At 36.1% G+C, this 19,868-nt stretch overlaps 1 protein-coding gene and 1 long non-coding RNA gene across 2 annotated transcripts in view; one reads left to right on the forward strand and one right to left on the reverse strand.

Annotated features, from left to right (window-relative positions):
• The window catches only part of TRDN (triadin), a 133,032-nt gene that overhangs the window by 600 nt on the left and 112,564 nt on the right, over positions 1–19,868 (reverse strand).
• The window catches only part of LOC108535709 (uncharacterized), a 22,454-nt gene continuing 2,744 nt past the window's right edge, over positions 159–19,868 (forward strand). The window contains exons 1-2 of the long non-coding RNA XR_001887305.1: positions 159–339; positions 19,618–19,729. This is a non-coding gene — a long non-coding RNA (uncharacterized LOC108535709). The remainder of the gene's footprint in view (positions 340–19,617; positions 19,730–19,868) is intronic.

A 19,868-nucleotide genomic window follows, 5' to 3' on the forward strand; every position in this document is an offset into this window, starting at 1 on the left:
CCATTAAAAAGATATCTATTTTGATGTAGCTGTTTTTCATATCTGGCTCTTGTCAACAGGCATTTAAGCCTGATGACAAGCATTTGGCAGTGTGTTGAAGACATAACTTCCACTGTCCTTTCTGAGTGGTTGTATCAACAAGGTTATTCAATCTTTGCACCCAGATGTTGCAGTAAGTCTGGAAGCCACATCAAACTGTTTGTGGTACTTCTAAACTTCGTGGAAGAACCCTGTTTCATAAATCTGAGACAGTCTTCGTCTGAGGGGGCAAAGACAGAGAATTCATGTGCTGCCCAGGCATAGCGACGTAGCAGGTGGACATCCCTGGACACTTTTCTGGTAAGCATAGCCATTTCAAATAACAAAGTTCTGTACTAATACATAGTTGTTTAAATTGAATGTTCAGTGGTTTTAGATTTGAGGCAATAATAGCTATGGCTAATGTTGTAAATGTACTGATTTTTATCTTCAATTAGTGCTATTTATTGTATATTTGAAATGCCTTTCTCTTTGTCAGTTGTCTCTCATCTCAGGTACAGGTACATTTAAAGACTTTCATTACCCAGAACTATTATAAGATCATTATTATGCTAAAGAAATTCAATATGTAGTTCTAGAATGAATCAAGTTGTGTCTACTAATGACTGCATCTTATTAAATATAGGAATTAACTCATTCTCTTAGGTATAGAGCTTTTTTACCTACAACATCAAAGACAACACTTTCTTTCAATGTTAGACATATATTTTATAAAGAACCACTTTCATGACTTCTAGAGATAATCTAATGTCACAGGGAAAAATGTATTCACATTTTGTCTAAACATGTCTACAGCATACCATTACAGCTCATCCAATCAGAAGTAGAAAGTCAAGAAGTCAAATTTTGATAGTTCCACAGATAGAAATAAACCAGTTGATTTCCACTTTTCCTTTTCCTAAAGATTTATGCATATTAAACATGCAGATCATATTTAAAATTCTGAATAAAGATACTTTCAAGTATCACTACTTTCAGCTTCTCTGGGAGAAATTTTATGTAGCAGTGAATTTTACATCTTCTCTAAATAAATGTATATGCCAGACAATTGAATAGGCATTTGCTAAGCATCACCTCTGATGTCATGTATCAGAAAGGGGTTAATTAAAATACAAATGACTTGTAAACATTTCTAAGTTCATGCTAAACACCAATGCCATAATCACCATAAGATCAGAACTCAGCATTCAAGTCTCCAAATTCCATAAGGTTGATGAATAAAATTTCGTTAAAAGGCTTGTGCCAATTAGTCAGTCTTACACTGAACTTCACAAATAAAGTAGATATTTGAACCCAGAATATGGAAGGCATTCATTTCTTTTTCTATTTGTTGCTCTTGTGCAACGATTTCTACCCTTAAAATTAATATAGCTGGGATTTTATTGTGGTGATATAATATTCTTGTCTTAGTCCAAATTGAATTAATGCTCCCATTATACACACTGCTTGTGATTACAGTCATACACTGTGAGAGTCATGAATAAGAGCAGAAGTCCACAAAAAGCAGATACAAATAATGTCCTTTAATAACATTTTTATGAATTAGACCTTTAAGCTGTCATTATGAGACTTACTTTATTCATGGTGAATTTCATTTAAAATGTCAACTTCTGAAGATTCTACATTTCTTCAAGCACTATAGTCTCTGTTCTCTAGGTGATTTGGCAGTAATGGAATTAAAGTTTTCATTTATAAAAACATAACAATTTAATTATATCCTACTTGGATATAAAAATAACCCATGTTTCTTTTATGAAAACTTCCCTGCCCCTGACTTTTTCTTCCTCAACAGCCAACAGTACTCTTCCCTTTCTGTTTATCTGACTTTGAACACACACAACAAGTTTCCTCTTCCATCTCTTTCTTATTGGTTTGCCGTTTTGTTTGTAACAGCTAGAGAAGAATTAGAGCATTTAAGCCCAGTGATGTTCAGAAGGTTAAAAATTAAATATATCTACAGGATGTGAAAGTATCAGAATATTACCTTTCCCTGACAAAAGTACAATAAGCCCTGAAACGATGGCTGTATTCTGGCAGGGATTACAGGAGAGCGTGGTTGGGAGAGAAATCTTCCCTACAATGAGAAGCTCTGAGTCACAAATATGTTATTAGCTTCTGCATAAATTAACATCAGAGAAAAGAAAAATTAGATGACTTACTTCTTACTTTCTAAGCCCTCATAATGGGCTTTTCTTTAGCTTTTAAATGTTTTTATGCCATCTCAAAGCCAGACAATAACACAATACTTAATTACAATTGTAAAACTTTCTAAGATGCTGGTTTCACGAGTAAACAAATGCAAAATGTTTCATTTTTGTCTTATGTCTTGTTCCTCCCCTCTTTGCCCTTCTAGTGTAGAGATTATCCTAATTCTGTGTGTCAGATGCGTGCTTTTATTCTAACACTCTGGCCAGAATTGATGTATTCCTGGTTCCAGTTAAGTAAATAAGAACTTGTTTCTTTAAGAACAACGTATTCCAACATATCTCATCACTGTCACCTTGTTTTCTTAGAGTGGTAGAGATTGGCCTAGAACCCAGCTCACAATATGACCCTGGAAAATTTTACATAAGCTTAAGATAAGTTCAATTACACGAGTGATTATTAGAGTTGTCCCATTGTTATCTACAGAGGGGTGTGGAGCACGACAGAAAGCACAGGTGCTGGCATTGATGACAACGGTCTGAATTCTGTCCATGACTCCTCCTAGTTGTGTGGAGGAACTACCAGCTAATAAAATCTACCTTGTTTACTTGTGAGAAATGCAGATAACTGGGCTAAAATGCCTGGAACAGAGTAGATGTAGAAAAATAATGATAATAATGACAAGTTCCACTAGATTTTACAAATAATAAAAATCTGACCACATAAAATCTTTTTAGGTAATTTTTTAGGTGTGACATTTACTGATCTCTTTGAGTAAATACAACTTTATTCTTATTTTTCTATATCCAGGGAGGGTATGTCTAGAATATTTTGTACTGAGAAATTAGAGGGAAAAAATACCCATAAGCAAGACAGAAACATGTTATGAAGGGTACTGTACTGCAATGAGGTGGATTCAAGTCTCAATTTTGCTATAATTAGTAGTCATTACCTTATGCAACTATAGACGAATGCTGTATCTTCTGTCTTCAACCATAAAAGTCAGAGAAATGAGTAGAATATGTTTGAGTCCTTTCACCTGTTTACTCCTTATTTACCAAGTGAAATATGCATCATTTTGCATTTATTTTCTAATTTTTCTGGGAATAGGTAACATAAAAAGAGTTGCAAATATCTATGGTGTGTTGTCTGGTTTTGATATGGCTTAAAATTGTTTAAAACAAGAGAAAAGTCCATTTTAGAGGCTTAAAACGAATATATATGTATATGCTATATACATATACATATTTTATATATATATATATTGGACAAGAGATGATAAAGATTAGAAAAAAAAAGAAAACTTTGTTTTGAGAATTAAAATCTGAGAGCATAGGAGGTGGGTTGGTTTTTTTTAAAGGTGGATCGGGGTAAACCTTTCTAAATGGGCAATTGGAAAGATTATTGAAAACAAGTGGAAGAGCTTTGGGCTGTTAGTGAGAAGACTTTTCAGCAGAGGAAAAATATCTGCAGAGACCCTGAAATCAGAGCAGGCTAGATAAATTCAAAGAAGAGCCAGGCCCAGTGAGGCCAGCGTTGAGGACTCAGTAGGGGAGTGCTGAGTGCTTCAGCCAAGATGTAGGGCAGATCTCCTAGAATCTTGTTACCGGTATGAATTTTCCATTTCCCCGTGAGTAACATAGGAAGCCACTGAGAGGTTTAAGCAGAGAAGTTACACAATTCTGAGTGAAGGTTTAAGAAAATCTTTGGTTGTTCCTAGGTGGTGTCAAGTGTCTCGTTGGATTTAGTGATCAAATTGGAAGGGAGAAGACTTAGGGAAAAAATAATTCAGAACAAATATTCTTCATTTTTTTTTCCCAAAAATTTCCTTGGAATTTTATTTGGGACTCTGGAAGGCATGCAACTTTATAGAAACATGGTAAGGGTACCCCCCTTCACATTGTAATTAGGTTGCTATAACAGAAAAGCTTTTTAAAATAAGGACTTCACTTGAGTGATGTGGCATAACTAAGCTGGTCTTTCAGGCTCTGAATCCATTTTTTTTGCCTTGACTTTTCTTTAGTCATAGCTCAATTACTCTCAGAAGTCTGCTCTTCTCATTATTAACTATTAACAACAAACAACTAACAAGTAGCAATTCTACAGCACTTTCCAGCGACTACCCGAGACTTTAGTCATACGATTTATTCACATAAATCAACAAATGCTTATCTAGTCTTATGCCAAAACGCTTTGCTAGTGTTTGGAGTTTTAAAAACCTCCTTCCAGTAATACTAGGTGTGAGAGCAGTAAGTAAGAAAGTTCATAATTACAATAAGGACTTTGAGAAACGGTGGATGTGAAGCATGTGGGAATCAAGAGAAACATGCAACTCCTCACAGCTGAGTGGAGTGGAAAGCTACTCCTGGGGATGTAACCTCAGGCTGAGTCTAAAAGGGCCTGTGGGGACTGGCATGAACTGTGGATAGCATGTGTTATTATAAATGCCAGAAAGGAACTGAGGTACAGTCGTAGCTCATGTCTTGCAGAGCTATAGTTGAGAACTCAGTGATACTGTATCATTCATGAAGTAAATGTTGTAAAGGACTCTAGGTCTTATCTGTTTAAATTCAAACTTCTTCAAGATACCATACTACAGGCAGTGACCCAAGATTGTGGCCACCACACTCTAGTCTGGGCCACAGAGTGAGATCAGTTTCAAAAAAAAAAAAAAAAAGGCCGTTGTGAATGTTAGCTCCAGATCAACTGCAAGAACAAACCAGCAATCCCAAGAGGACCCACAGACCCTCTGAAGGAAGCAGACTTCTTCTGCAGCACCTGGGAGACGCCTCAAATACCAAGAGTGCCCCATATGTGGAAGGGGGAAAGGGAGACCCTACTCTCCCAAACATACACCCCCACTGTAGAAACTGATGGGCTGTTTGTGGGAGAAGTTTCCGACTTTATCTGGAGCTGAGTCAATTTAGAGGGTTGAGCAAAATACAGGGGTAGAGGAAGCAGCAGAAAGACCCTGGGAGTTCACTGGGTCCCCTAGCAGACCATTCCTCCCTGGCACCACATGGATTCATCAGGAGGGTGGCCAGAGGAGCAGGGGATAAACCCACAGGGAGAAGAAAATCTCTAGCTAAACTTCGTGACAATTTGAATGGAGTGAGAAGCCTTCTGGCCAGAACTCAGGGGAGGCTGCAAATCTGGTGTGCAGACTCCACAGGTGGAGGGAGAATCAAGCCCTTTTCTTTTGCACCTGGGAGATGGGTAGCCTGAGGCAAGTTTTCAAGCCCATCTCACCCTCCACCTGGAAACAGATTTGGGCTGTTGGCAGGGGACACGGTGGGAGTGAGACCAGCCCTTTGGTTAGCTTGGGAGCTGGGTCAGGTCTGTGACTGCTGACTTTTCCCAACTTCCCTGTCAACCTGCATGACTCAGCAGAGGCAGCCGTAATACTCCTACATACACAACTCCAGTGACCTGGGAATCTCACCTCCCTCCCCCACAGCAGCTGCAGCAAGCCCACTCAAGGAGAGTCTGAGCCCAGACATGCCTAGCCCTGCCCCCACTTGATGGTTCTTCCCTACCCACCCAGGTAGCAGAAGATAAAGGGCATATTATCTTGGGAGTTCTAGGGCCCCACCCACTACTGGTCCCTCTCCATACAACTGCAGCTGATGTTCTGTGGAAACCACCACCTCCCAGCAGGAGGCCAACCAGCACAAAAATAGAGCATTAAACCACAAAAGCTAAGAACTCTCACAGAGTCCATTGCACTCCCCTGCCACCTCCACCAGAACAGGCACTGGTATTCATGGCTGAGAGACCCATAGATGGTTCACATAACAGGATTCTGTGCAGATAACCCCAGTATCAGCCCAGAGCCGGGTGGACTCACTGCGTGGCTAAACCCAGAAGAGAGACAACAATCACTGTAGTTTGACTCACAGGAAGCCACATCCATAGGAAAAGGGGGAGAGTACCACATCAAGAGAACACCACATGGGACAGAAGAATCTGAACAACAGCCTTCAGCCCTAGACCTTCACTCTGACAGAGCCTACCCAAATGAGAAGGAACCAGAAAACCAACCCTGGTAATATGACAAAACAAGGCTTCTCAACACCCCCCAAAAATCATAGTAGTTCACCAGCAAAGGATCCAAACCAAGAAGAAATCTCTGATGTACCTGAAAAAGAATTCAGGAGGTTAGTTATTAAGCTAATCAGGGAGGCACTAGAGGACGGCAAAGCCCAGTGCAAGGAAATTCAAAAAACGATACAGGAAGTGAAGGGAGAAATATTCAAGGAAACAGATCACTTAAAAAAAAACTCAACAATTCAGGAAACTTTGGACACACTTTTAGAAATGTGAAATGCTCTGGAACGTTTCAGCAACAGAATTGAACAATTAAATAAAGAAATTCAGAGCTCTAAAACAAGGTCTTTGAATCAACCCAATCCAACAAAGACAAAAAACAGTGAATAAGAAAATATGAACAAAGCCTCCAAGAAGTCTGGGATTATGTAAAATGACCAAACCTAAGAATAATCAGTTTTCCTGAGGAATAAGAGAATTCTGAAATCTTGTAAAACATATTTGAGGGAATAATCAAGGAAAACTACCCCAGCCTTGCTAGAGACCTAGACATCCAAATACAAGAAGCACAAAGAACTGGGAAATTCATTGCAAAAAGATCATCACCTAGGCACATTGTCATCAGGTTATCAGAAGTTAAGATGAAGGAAACAATATTAAGAGCCATGAGACAGAAGCACCAGGTAACCACTGAAGAAAAACCTATCAGATTAACAACAGATTTCTGAGCAGAAACCCTATAAGCCAGAAGGGATTGGGGCCCTATCTTCAGCCTCCTCAAACAAAACAATCATCAGCAAAAATTTTGTATCCAGTGAAACTAAGCATCATATATGAAGGAAAGATACAGTCTTTTTCAGACAAACAAATACTGAGAGAATTTGTCAATACCAAGCCACCACTACAAGAACTGCTAAAAGGAGCTCTAAATCTTGAAACAAATCCTGGGAACACATCAAAACAGAACCTCTTTAAAGCATAAATCACATAGGCCCTATAAGACAAAATAGAAGTTAAAAGCAAAACAAAACAAAAAAAAAACAAAGTACATAGGCAACGAAGAGCACAGTGAATGCAATGGTGCCTCACAGTTCAATACTAACATTGAATGTAAATGGCCTAAATGCTCCACTTAAAAGATACAGAACCACAGAATGGGTAAGAAATCACCAACCATTTGCTGCCTTCAGGAGACTCACCTAAGACTAAAGGACTCACATAAACTTTAAGGAAAAGGCATTTCATGCAAATGGACACCAAAAGCGAGCAGAGGTAGCTATTCTTATATCAAACAAGACAAACCTTAAACCAACAGCAGTAAAAAGAGACAAAGAAGGAGATTATATAATGGTAAAAGGTCTTGTCCAACAGGAAAATATTGCAATCCTAAATATATATGCATCTAACACTGGAGCTCCCAAAGTTATAAAACAATTACTAACATACCTAAGAAATTAGATAGACAGCAACACAAAAATAGTGGGGGACTATAATACTCCACTGACAGCACTAAACTGGTCATCAAGACGGAAAGTCAACAAAGAAACAATGTATTTAAACTATATATTGGAACAACTGGACTTAATAGACTCTACAGAACATTTCAACCAACAAACACAGAATACACATTCTATTCAATAGCACGTGAAACTTTCACAAAGATAGATCATATAATAGGCCATAAAATGAGCCCCAATACATTTAAGAAAATTGAAATTATATCAAGCACTCTCTCAGATCACAGTGGAATAAAACTGGAAATCAACTCCAAAAGGAATCTTCAAAACCATGCAAATACATGGAAATTAAATAACCTGCTCCCAAATGAGCACTGGGTCAAAAACAAAATCAAGAAGGAAATTTAAAAAGTATTTGAACTGAATGACAATAATAACCAAACTACCAAAACCTCTGGGATACAGCAAAGGCGGTGCTAAGAGGAAAGTTCATAGCCCTAAATACCTACATCAAAAAGACTAAAAAAGCAAAAACTGACCTCTAAGGTCACAGCTCACAGAACTAGAGAAACAAGAACAAACAAAACCAAACCCTGCAGAAGAAAGAAATAACCAAAATCAGAGCAGAACTAAATAAAATTGAAACAACAACAAAAAAATACAAAAGATAAAAGAAACAAAAAGCTGGTACTTTGAAAAGACAAATAAAATTGATAGACCATTAGCAAGATTAACCAAGAAGAGAAGACAGAAAATACAAATAACTTCACTAAGAAATGAAACAGGAGACATTACAATTGACACTGCTGAAATAAAGAAGATCACTCAAGGCTATTATGAACACCTTTACCCATATAAACTAAAAACCTAGAAGAGATGGATAAATTCCTGAAAAAATACATCCCTCCTAGTTTAAATCAGGAAGAACTGGATGCCCTGAGCAGACCAGTAACAAGCAGCAAGACTGAAATGGTAATATAAAAATTACCAACAAAAAAAAGTCCAGGACCAGATGGATTCACAGAAGAATTCTAGCAGACATTCCAAGAAGAATTGGTGCCAATACTTCTGACACTATTCCACAAGATAGAAAAATATGGAATTCTCCCCAATTCATTTTATGGAGCCAGTATTACCTGAATACCAAAACCAGGAAAGGACATAACCAAAAACGAAAACTACAGACCAATATCCTTGATGAATATAGATGTTAAAATCCTTAACAAAATACTAGCTAACTAAATCCAACAACATATCAAAAAGACAATCCACTATGATCAAGTGGGTTTCATACCAGGGATGAAGGTATGGTTTAACACACACGAGTCAATCAATTCAATACACCACATAAGGAGAATTAAAAACAAAAATCATATGACCATCTCAATTGATGCAGAAAAAGCATTAGACAAAATCCAGCATCACTTTGTGGTTGAAACTCTCAGCAAAATCAGCATACAAAGGACATACCTTAATATAATAAAAGCTTTCCATGAAAAACCCACAGCCAACATATATTGAATGGGTAAAAGTTGTAAACATTCCTCTGAGAGCTGGAACAAGACAAGGATGCCCACTCTCACCACTTATCTTCAACATAGTACTAGAAGTCCTAGCCAGAGCAATTAGAAAAGAGAAAGAAATAAAGGGCATTCAAATAGGTAAAGAGGAAGTCAAACTGTCACAGTTTGCTGACGATATGGTCATTTACTTTGAAAAACCTAAAGACTCCTCCAGAAAGCTCCTAGAACTGAAAAAAGAATTCAGCAAAGTTTCCAGATACAAGATTAATGTACACAAATCAGCAGTTCTTCTATACATCAACAGCAACCAAGCAGAAAATTAAATCAAGAACTCAATTCCTTTTACAATAGCTGCAAAAAAACATAAAATAGTTAGGAATATGCCTAAACAAGGAGTCGAAAGATCTATACAAGGAAAACTATAAAACACTGCTGAAAGCAATCATAGACAACACAAACAAATGGAAACACATCCCACACTCATGGATAGGTATAATCAATACTGGGAAAATAACCATACTGCCAAAAGCAATCTGCAAATTCAATGCAATCCCCATCAAAATACCACCATAATTCTTCACAGAGTTAGAAAAAACAATTCTAAAATTCATATGGAACCATAAAAGAGCCCATATAGGCAAAGCAAGACTAAGCAAAAAGAACAAATCTGGAGCCATCACACACTACCTGATTTCGAACTATACTATGAGTCCATAGTCACCAAAACAGCATGGTACTGTTATAAAAATAGTCACATAGATCAATGGAACAAAATAGAGAACCCAGAAATAAACCCAAATATTTACAGCCAACTGATCTTCAACAAAGCAAACAAAAACATAAAGTGGGGAAAGGACACCCTTTTCAACAAATGATGGTGGGATAATTGGCTAGCCACATGCAGGAGAACAAAACTGGATCCTCATCTCTCACCTTACACAGAAATCAACTCAAGATGGATAAAGGACTTAAACCTAAGACCTGAAACTATAAAAATTCTAGAAGAAAATATTGGAAAAACCCTTCTAGACAGTGACTTAGGCAAGGATTTCAGGACCAATAACCCAAAAGTAAATGCAATAAAATCAAAGATAAATAGCTGGGACCTAATTAAACTAAAGAGCTTTTGCACAGCAAAAGGAATAACTGGCAGAGTAAACAGACAACCCACAGAGTCGGAAAAAATCTTCACAATCTATACATCTGACAAAGGACTAATATCTAGAATTTACAACAAACTCAAACAAGACAGTAAGAAAAAATTAAAACACCAGACAATCTTATCAAAAAGTGGACTATGGACAAGAATAGACAATTCTCAAAAGAAGATATATAAATGGCTAACAAAAATATGAAAAAATGCTCAGCATCACTAATGATCAAGGAAATGCAAATCAAAACCTCAATGCGATACCACCTTCCCCCCTCAACAATGGCCATAATCAAAAACAAAAATCAAAAAACAGTAGATTTTGTCATGTATGTGCTGGTTGGGGAACACTTCTACACTGCTGGTGGGGATGTAAACTAGTAAAATCACTATGGAAAATAGTGTGGAGGTTCTTTAAAGAACCAAAAATAGAACTACCATTTGATCCAGCAATCCCACTACTGAGTACCTACCCAAAGGAAAACAAGCCATTATTTGAAAAAGGTATTTGAAGACGCATGTTTATAGAAGCACAATTCACAATTACAAAATCATGAAACCAACCCAAATGCCCATCACTCAATGAGTAGATAAAGTATCGTGTGTGTGTGTGTGTGTGTGTGTGTGTGTGTGTGTGTGTATAATGGAATACTACTCAGCCATAAAAAGGAATGAATTAACAGCATTTGCAGTGACCTGGATGAGACTGGAGACTATTATTCTAAGTGAAGTAACTCAGGAATGGGAAACCAAGCATCCTGTGTTCTCACTGATATGTGGGAGCTGAGCTATAAGGACACAAAGACATAAGAATGATACAACGAAATTTGCGGACTTGGGGGAAGAGTAGGAGGGGGACGAGGGATTAAAGACTACAAATACGGTGCAGTGTATACTTCTTGGGTGATGCGCGCACCAAAATCTCACAAATCACCACTAAAGAATTTACTAATGTAACCAAATACCACCTGTATCCCAATAACTGATGGAAAATTTTTTAAAAGATATCATACTACATTTTCCCTTTAAGCTTCAAAAAGGTGTGATGAAAGGATTTTAATAATCACTTTATTTCATATGGTCAAACAAGGTAAAAAAATACATTTTAGTTTGGGTTGGAACCGCAGTAATTTCAAGATGATAAGAATTTATAGAATAAAGCACATGATCTTATATGCATTAGAATATACTTCATTCTCAGGTAAAAGTCTCCACATCTTATAACCTGTGAGGAAATGGGTTCAGGAAAGATGACTAACGTGGCCAACTTCATAGGTCATATAAGTCAGGGGTCCCCAACCCCTGTGCTGCAAGCCAGTATTGGTCAGTGCCATGTTAGGAACTGGGGTGCACAGCAGGAGGTGAGCAGAGTGCACGTGAGCATTGCTGCCTGAGTTTCGCCTCCTGTCAGATCAGCAGTTGCATTAGATTCTCATAGGAGAGTAAACCCTCTTGTGAGCTGCACATGCGAGGGATCTAGATTGTGCACTCCTTATGAGAATCTAATGCCTGATGATCTGAAGTGGAACAGTTTCATCCTGAAACCATCCCTCCCCTACCCCTGTCCATGGGAAAACTGTCTTCCGGGAACCAGGTTCCTGGTGCCAAAAAGGTTGGGGAATGCTCATGTAAGTGACAGAACAAATATTTAAATTTAAAGATGATCACAAACCCTGTTTCTCTCCTACAACACGGATAATGAAGCTTGAGATAGATACACTCTCTGAAAAACTTTCAAGCTGATTGAGTCATGGGCAGAAAAGAAGTGCCACCTTTTACCTCATCTATGCCAAACTTACCTTTCAGCTGTCTCACAACAAAAGTTCTTTGACTTCATGATTTTTTTTCCCTGTTTCTGAATTTAGTATGCAAAAGGAAATGCAATGAGCAAGATTATTTAATACATTTCAAATTAATTAAACTTAGCATTTAAAATGGATAAGGTAGATTCCTCCCAAACCTTTTGAAAATGATAAAGCTTTTTACATGAGTGATTGCATTTATTTAAAATGGGTTGTGTTTATACAGCTGAGGGGTGTCACATCTGTTCTTTCTCACTTTCTGTGAAACAAAAAAGGCAACCACTGTGTGTGTTTGTGTGTGTGTGTGTGTGTGTGTGTGTCTGTGTTAGAGAAACAGAGAGAAGGAAAGAGGAGCGAGATGGGAGAAGGAAAGGGAGATGCTATATTTTATTTTTCCACTCAGTGCTTTTGCATTTCAGAAGGCAAATGCTCAAAGTTTATTGATTTGGACTCAGAGAAGAAGCTCAATTCACGTGCACTTGTCTCTTTAGATAACTCCATAAATTACAATTGCTTTTGTTTGTTTGTTTGGTGTTGCTGACATTTGAAAATTCTTAAAACTCTTTAAAATTTTATGCAGAATCCCTGCTTACTCAAGATGTTTTATTGTAAGCTTTCCCAAAGTGTCTTGTAGAAATAGTAAAGAAAACCTAAATATAAGTTTCTTTTCTAACAACTTTTCATTTACAATATCATGTTATTTACATAAATTTACTTTTTCCATATTTTATCTATATGTTTTTCTACATTTTTCTGTAATTGGAAATGGATTGCAAGAATATTTCATTATGTTTAGAATGCCAAGGATGCCTAGAAACATTAGAAAATTGAGCTTTTTCTTTTCATGACTAAATTATTAGTACAAGAAAAAGTTGGTTGCAACTCAAAAGCAAAACATACATTTCCTTAAAGTAGTATTTCAAAGATACTGCTATTTTTATAACAGTTTTGGACTTGATTTATTAAATAAATTAGTAAGACCCAATAGCTATTTTAAAATATGATTTGACTTTAAAATAAAAAATTACTAGTATATGGGACACATATATAAGTCTGATTTTCAAATGAAGCCTTTCAATTTTTAAAATTATGCCTAATGGAGATCAGTTCTTAAAATAGAAGCAAGTGCCCATGTAAAGACTACAACTTTTTAAGTTGTAATCATTTGAATATGCTGAATTCAGGCTTATTTGAACTGATACACTACATACATTTTACCATCTTTTATGGATTAAAACAAACTAGTAACACATTACGTCTTCTACTTCTTAATATAAAATTTATTCTAGTAAATTAAAAACTTTTTAATATAAAATTCTCATTTAATTGAAGCAGCCTTTTTTTTTTCTTTTTTTGAGACAGGGCCTCACTTTGTTACCTAGGCTAGAGTGCAGTCATGGGATCTCGGCTCACTGCGACCTCTGTTTCCCAGGTTCAAGTGATCCTTCCACGTCATCCTACTGAGTAGCTGGGACTATAGGCATACACCACCACGTCCAGCTAATTTTTATATTTTTTGTAGAGATGGGGTTTCGCCGTGTTGCCCAGGCTGATCTCTAACTCCAGAGCTGAAGTGATCCACCCACCCTGGCCTTCCAAAATGTTGGGATTACAGCATTCCTTATCCTTTATTAAATGAGCAATTTCTAAGACTCTTTAGTCCATCTATGTAAAATATACTTGGTCTTGAAGATGCAGCCACTTTTCTCACTCATTCTAGAGAGGGAAAGGATGATGCCATTTGGAATTGTAACAAACTGGTACAATAGGAAGAAATATTTACGTCGAACAGACCAGATAGCAAACAAATGTTTTATAAGGAAAAATTGGTACTTGTAAGCAAGAGCATTGGAGGAAACATTCTTTTCTATAAAATGTTTTATGAGAAAATGTGCTGACACAGGAAAGTTTCAGAATTCCATAATAAGAAAGCGATTAGATCAAATTTGCTCAAATTCACAAACTGTGTCATCCTTGACTTCTTCTTTGGTCTTTTACAGGTCAAAATGCAGGTGAAAAACCATTTCTTTTATACTAGCGTTAACAGTTAGGAAAGGGCTGGAGGCAGGAAACTGGCCCTGATCTGAACAGAAGGCCCTTTTCCTGTTTCCCACATCATGGGGAACATTCTTGGTCTTCAGAGTAAACATCTGTTGCTAGTGAAGAGTCAAGACAGACAGATGCCCCTAGCTATCTTGGCAGATGTAGAGGGTAAGAGAAACAAAACTACTTCTTTTATGGATACGACAGTGAGAAAAGTTAATTGTTTTCATAAAAGGTCTTTTTAATAATCGATAAAAGGAAATCAAAACCAATATAACAAAAGAAGAAAGTTGTAAGTTTAGAGATACAAGTTTCTTGTCTACTAAAATGTATTTATAGCTCATAATTCATGAGGAGCTCTCATTTCTTTCCCTTTTCATTTTCCTTTTTTTTGGGGGGGATGCCTTGCCACCTATTAGTTTTTGTGTTTTTTAAGAAAATTTACTCAACAGTTATTAATACTTACCTTCTTTTCCACAACACTAAGCTGAATTATACTTGTTCCAACATATTAACTCAAATATGCCTATGTTACCTCAGGCCAAGCCCTAGTACAGTGTTTCAATTAAAAAAATAAAAAACAAGAGTCTAAAATTCGAAGAAAAAAATTGAAGATATGTTTAGATCTTGATTGAAATCTCTCAAATAGTCAACATCATATGACCTAAAACAAAATATTGTAAAGATCCCATTCTTAATCTAGTTCCCCAAGCCTCCCCCATCACAGCTTTCTCTCCAAAATTCTTTTTTCTTCTGAAAGCACTACCAAATCCTACTAGTAAATATCATCTGGCAGATGAGGAAACCCAGTGTTTCAGAGATTAAGGGAACTAATAAAAATCTTACAGTTGACCCTTTAGTTCAAACTCATGACTACTGCATCCTCATTTATATGTAGCAGAGAGAAAATTTAGAGTCAAGAGTAGATGAGCATAATTTTCTAATTGACAAATCTAACTTTTCTGGCCACTCTTTGTGTTATCCATCTCTCTGGAGCACTGGGGCCTCTTCCTTTTCTCTTTCATATTCTCTCATCCTTGGCTTTATCAGTTTGTATTCTAATGACATTTGTGATAAATTTATGCATCGATTTGGCTAGGCTTTGGTAACACTTACTTCGTCAAAGATAAGTCTAGATGTTTCTATGAAGGTAGTTTTTAGATGTAATTCACATTGAAATCGTAGACTTTGAATAAAGCAGATTACCCTCTGTAATGTGGGATGGGCCTTGTCTAATCAGCTGAAGGACTTAAAGAGAAAAGACTGAAGTTCCCCAAAGAGGAAGGAAGTCTTCTTTCAGACTGCCTTCAGACTCAAGACTGCAAAATAAACTATTCCCTGGGTCTTCAGCCTGCCTGCATGCCCTTTAGATTTTGGACTTACTAGCCCCTGCAGCTGCATCAGTCAATCCTTTAAAATAAACAGTATTTTCTCAATAGATAGATAGTGAGATAGATATCTCCTATTGGTTTTGTTTCTCTGGAGAATGTTGACTAAATCAATGTGTTCTACATTTCCTTTCTTGGGTCTATGCTGTGTTCTAGACAGCTTCAGATTCATGACTGACCTACTCTTTAGTTATATTTGAAACTAACCTTTGTACGACAGTGTTTTTGAGATCAGTTGCTCCTTAGGAAATTGATGAGTATTATCAGAAACAGAAATATTTCTGTGATTAAACAAACAAACATGGGAACACTGGGTTTAAAAAAGTTGAACATACTTCCTTAATATACAGAATTTTGGATCCTTTGATATATGTGTGTGTGCATTGTGAATACAAAAGAAAAACTACAACATATTAAGCTGCCCAAAAGTTATTTCGTCATGAAAACACTTTTTAACAAATAATATCATAGAACTAGAGTTTCTCATAACATACTCCAAGAAATGCTGTGCCAGGGCTAACTTATGACTTCAATATCTATATCTCCCTCATTTGTAAACTCCTGACTTATATATTCAGTTGTCCACTGCAGATTACCACTTGTGTAGATCAAGCTCAACATCCTGCCTGACATGTGGTAGTCTCCATGTTCTCTCCAGGTCCCATCTCTACCCTGACCCTTATAGGTTACATTAATCAAGCCCCATGTCCTCTGAGTGTGGGCTGTTTTGGCCTATGAGAGCAACATCAAGAGATAATAGAGTAAGACAAAGAGAGAGATCTGGGCATTTATTCTCTAGTTTCCTCCAAGGCTCACTGAGAATTTCACATACTTCATTTTGCAAAGTGTTCATTGGTGGTTGTGGTCCCCTGCTGAAGGATACTACCTTCAGATGTTCTGATTGGACATCTTTCCCTAAAGCTATAAAGCCTTCTGGACATCTAAACCATTCTAACCATTCTATTCTCTTGCCTCTTCAGGCATAGGAGTGATAAAGGCTTCCTACTTTGGCTAGCTCTGGGGTGCTCCACCATAACCCTACAAACCTTTAAAAATAATATAGTCATTAAACTCTCTTAATCACTCATGTAAGTGTTCCAGGGACCTCAATACACCCAGCAAGTCCCAAACCTAACTCATTATTATCTCTCAAAACCTGTTCTTATTCTTAATGCCATTCAATTAACCAAATCAGATAAAAACTTTAACAATTATATTCAGCTCTAACACTTAATTGCCATTTTAGGATAATGGAAATAGACTGAGCCTTGGTAGGAGACACCTAGCTTCCAATTCCAGTTATACCATATTTAGAGCTGTGTTATCTTAGGCAATTTACTTGATTTCTCCGATCTTCTCTGTAAAATGACATAAATCATGTTCACTGCTTGCAGTTGTTTTGAGAGTAAAATGTGATTGTTTAAAAAGAATAGTAGTGTAAGTTTTCCCATGGGCAGTTTTCTCCTAAATTTGTCTTATACTCCCAACTCTTAAGTTCACCCCTCACCAATTTATCCTTTCTATAGTTGACACATAATCTTAAAGACAAATTTAATCATACTACTCTCTGCTCAATTGCTTAAGCATTACCACACAATCTATAAGGACATGTAAAAGCTTTAGCTGTGTATACAAAGCCCTCCAAGATACAGTTCCAGTCCTGTATTGAAAAGTTATATTAGAGTTTTATGTATACTGACCAATGTCATGAAAGCAATCACCTTACCAGCTTCTATGGATACCAATAAAGAACTACCATAAAATTAATGTTTTTTATATGGTTAAGAAATGTCCTGATACAAAAAAAAAATTAATAGCAACCAATGGTTGAGTACCTAACTGTGCTAGAAAATGTGCTATATTGTTATTAGCAACTCTCTAAGTTAAATAGGTAGTAAAAGTAGTTTGGTTTATATATTTTATCATAATTTATAACTAAAGGCCAATCCTATTAAAACCACCAAAAGATATGATTTTATTTCTCCACAAAACAAAGAAAAAATATTATATTGACCTGAAGTTCAATAAAATCTATTGTGTCATAGAGTTAATGAAATAAAAATTGAGGACAAATTTCTATTTTATTATTTTATTTTTTTTTTACTTCTCAGGATATATCTCACTGAGGAGCTAAGGTAATAAAGTTNATTAATAGCAACCAATGGTTGAGTACCTAACTGTGCTAGAAAATGTGCTATATTGTTATTAGCAACTCTCTAAGTTAAATAGGTAGTAAAAGTAGTTTGGTTTATATATTTTATCATAATTTATAACTAAAGGCCAATCCTATTAAAAACCACCAAAAGATATGATTTTATTTCTCCACAAAACAAAGAAAAAATATTATATTGACCTGAAGTTCAATAAAATCTATTGTGTCATAGAGTTAATGAAATAAAATTGAGGACAAATTTCTATTTTATTATTTTATTTTTTTTTTACTTCTCAGGATATATCTCACTGAGGAGCTAAGGTAATAAAGTTCTTGGTTTAATAGAATTGTAAATAAAACCTTACTAGCTCCTGTAGAATATTGTCTTCAGATGCATCCTATGGTAAAAAATTATCTTATAATAAATTTTATATAATGTTCCTTTCTCCTCTGTATCTATGCAATTCAACTAACTTACTCTTTATGGCTCAATGAAAGATTTGCAGTTTCACTTCATAACCTGGCCTCATTTATATCTCATCCTCCTCCTAACTTTTACAGCCTTTATGATACCTGTAACTTATTTTTGTGTTTCAGTAAATAATGCTTCATAGGATTATCCATCGTCCCAAAAAGTTTGACATCTCTATCATATCTATAGTTGCTATTTAACCACTAGGCAAAGCTATGTAGGGTTCACTCTGTTCTTATGGCAATTTATTACCAATCTACCAGTCTGAAAAAATCAGGTGTGAAATATTTGGGTATAAAAGCATAGAGGGACTTCAGAGACTATTTAAGTTTGGTTCATAGGTGAAGAAATTGAGGTCCTAAGAAGTCAATTGATCAATCAAAGACTGTACAACTCATTAGTAACAAAGCTGAGATTGGGCAGACTCTGGTCTTCTCTCTGGAGTTCTCCTGTTCACATACAAGTGATAGCATTTATAATATTATTTATAATTGCAAGACTAATTATTAGTTATATATTTATTCAACAAGATATAGGGTACTTCATAGTAATTTACCTTTCTCTATTTGACTTCATTCATGTAAACTGCAGCTATTTAATGGAATATTACAAGTAATTTAAGTATAACTTAACTTCTTCCTTCTACATCTTTGTCACAACAGAGGAGTCCTGGTAATTTTATACTAAATGCCCAAAAATTACATGCGGGTGAAAGTAGTGGGAAAGACATTATCTAGTATTGTTGATTAAAGATGAATGGAATCATATATGGTAATTTTGCTTATTATAAGGATTTTATGAAACAGCTTTTCTGCCTTCCTTGGTAATTGGGAAGAGGGTGGGCAACATTGCCTGAAGTTGTTCTGTTTAACCACTGAAGAGTCTGAGAAATACAGTTCTTGGGGTAAGAGATTAGCAGGAATGCTGAAAAACATTTGACGATAAAGGACCTTCATGCTAAGAGCTAAAATCACCTATCATGTTAATATTATAAGATACCATTTGATTGGAGGAAAAAACTCACATAAGTCAGCTCCATTTGTGAAAGAAGTGGATAACCCTTTGAACCGGTAGGCATTTCAGCCCTAGTAAGAGCTCTCAATAGACATGGAAATTCAAAATTGTTTAAAAGATGAGAATTAACATTATATTTACAATAGGTTCATTTCAAATTAGTTTCAGTTGTATCCATAATTAAATACAAATTGGCAACAATGACCAGAATGACTATGTGAAGTGGTTATTACATAAGATATTTTCGAAACGTATTGTAGCCAATTTTTCCTGGCCAAAGAAATTCTAAAACATAAAATAAGAGTCAAAGGAAATAAATGATTTAATATATAATTCATCCTTTTGTATCAAAAAATTCAAAGTAATAAAAACTTCATTATGACAGACAAAGCATGCACCGTGGGGAAAAAACGGAAATCCAAGAAAAGCAAGAGCAATTTCAAGGCACTAAATAAGTGGACTGAGAGAAGAAGTACACAGATACTTCCCCGAACAAAGTAAGTGCTGTGGAAGTTTTGTTTCTTAAGTGCTATGAAAGCACAAAGAAGGCTTTTATGGGCTTTACAGATGTGTAGTATTGGCTTTACAGATTTGTAGTATTCTTTTACCCATAAAGAGAGCCCCATTTTTTTTTTT

The sequence above is a fragment of the Rhinopithecus bieti genome, unplaced genomic scaffold (genome assembly GCF_001698545.2).
Source record: "Rhinopithecus bieti isolate Rb0 unplaced genomic scaffold, ASM169854v2 scaffold_1060, whole genome shotgun sequence".
In the NCBI taxonomy this organism is placed as follows: domain Eukaryota; kingdom Metazoa; phylum Chordata; class Mammalia; order Primates; family Cercopithecidae; genus Rhinopithecus; species Rhinopithecus bieti.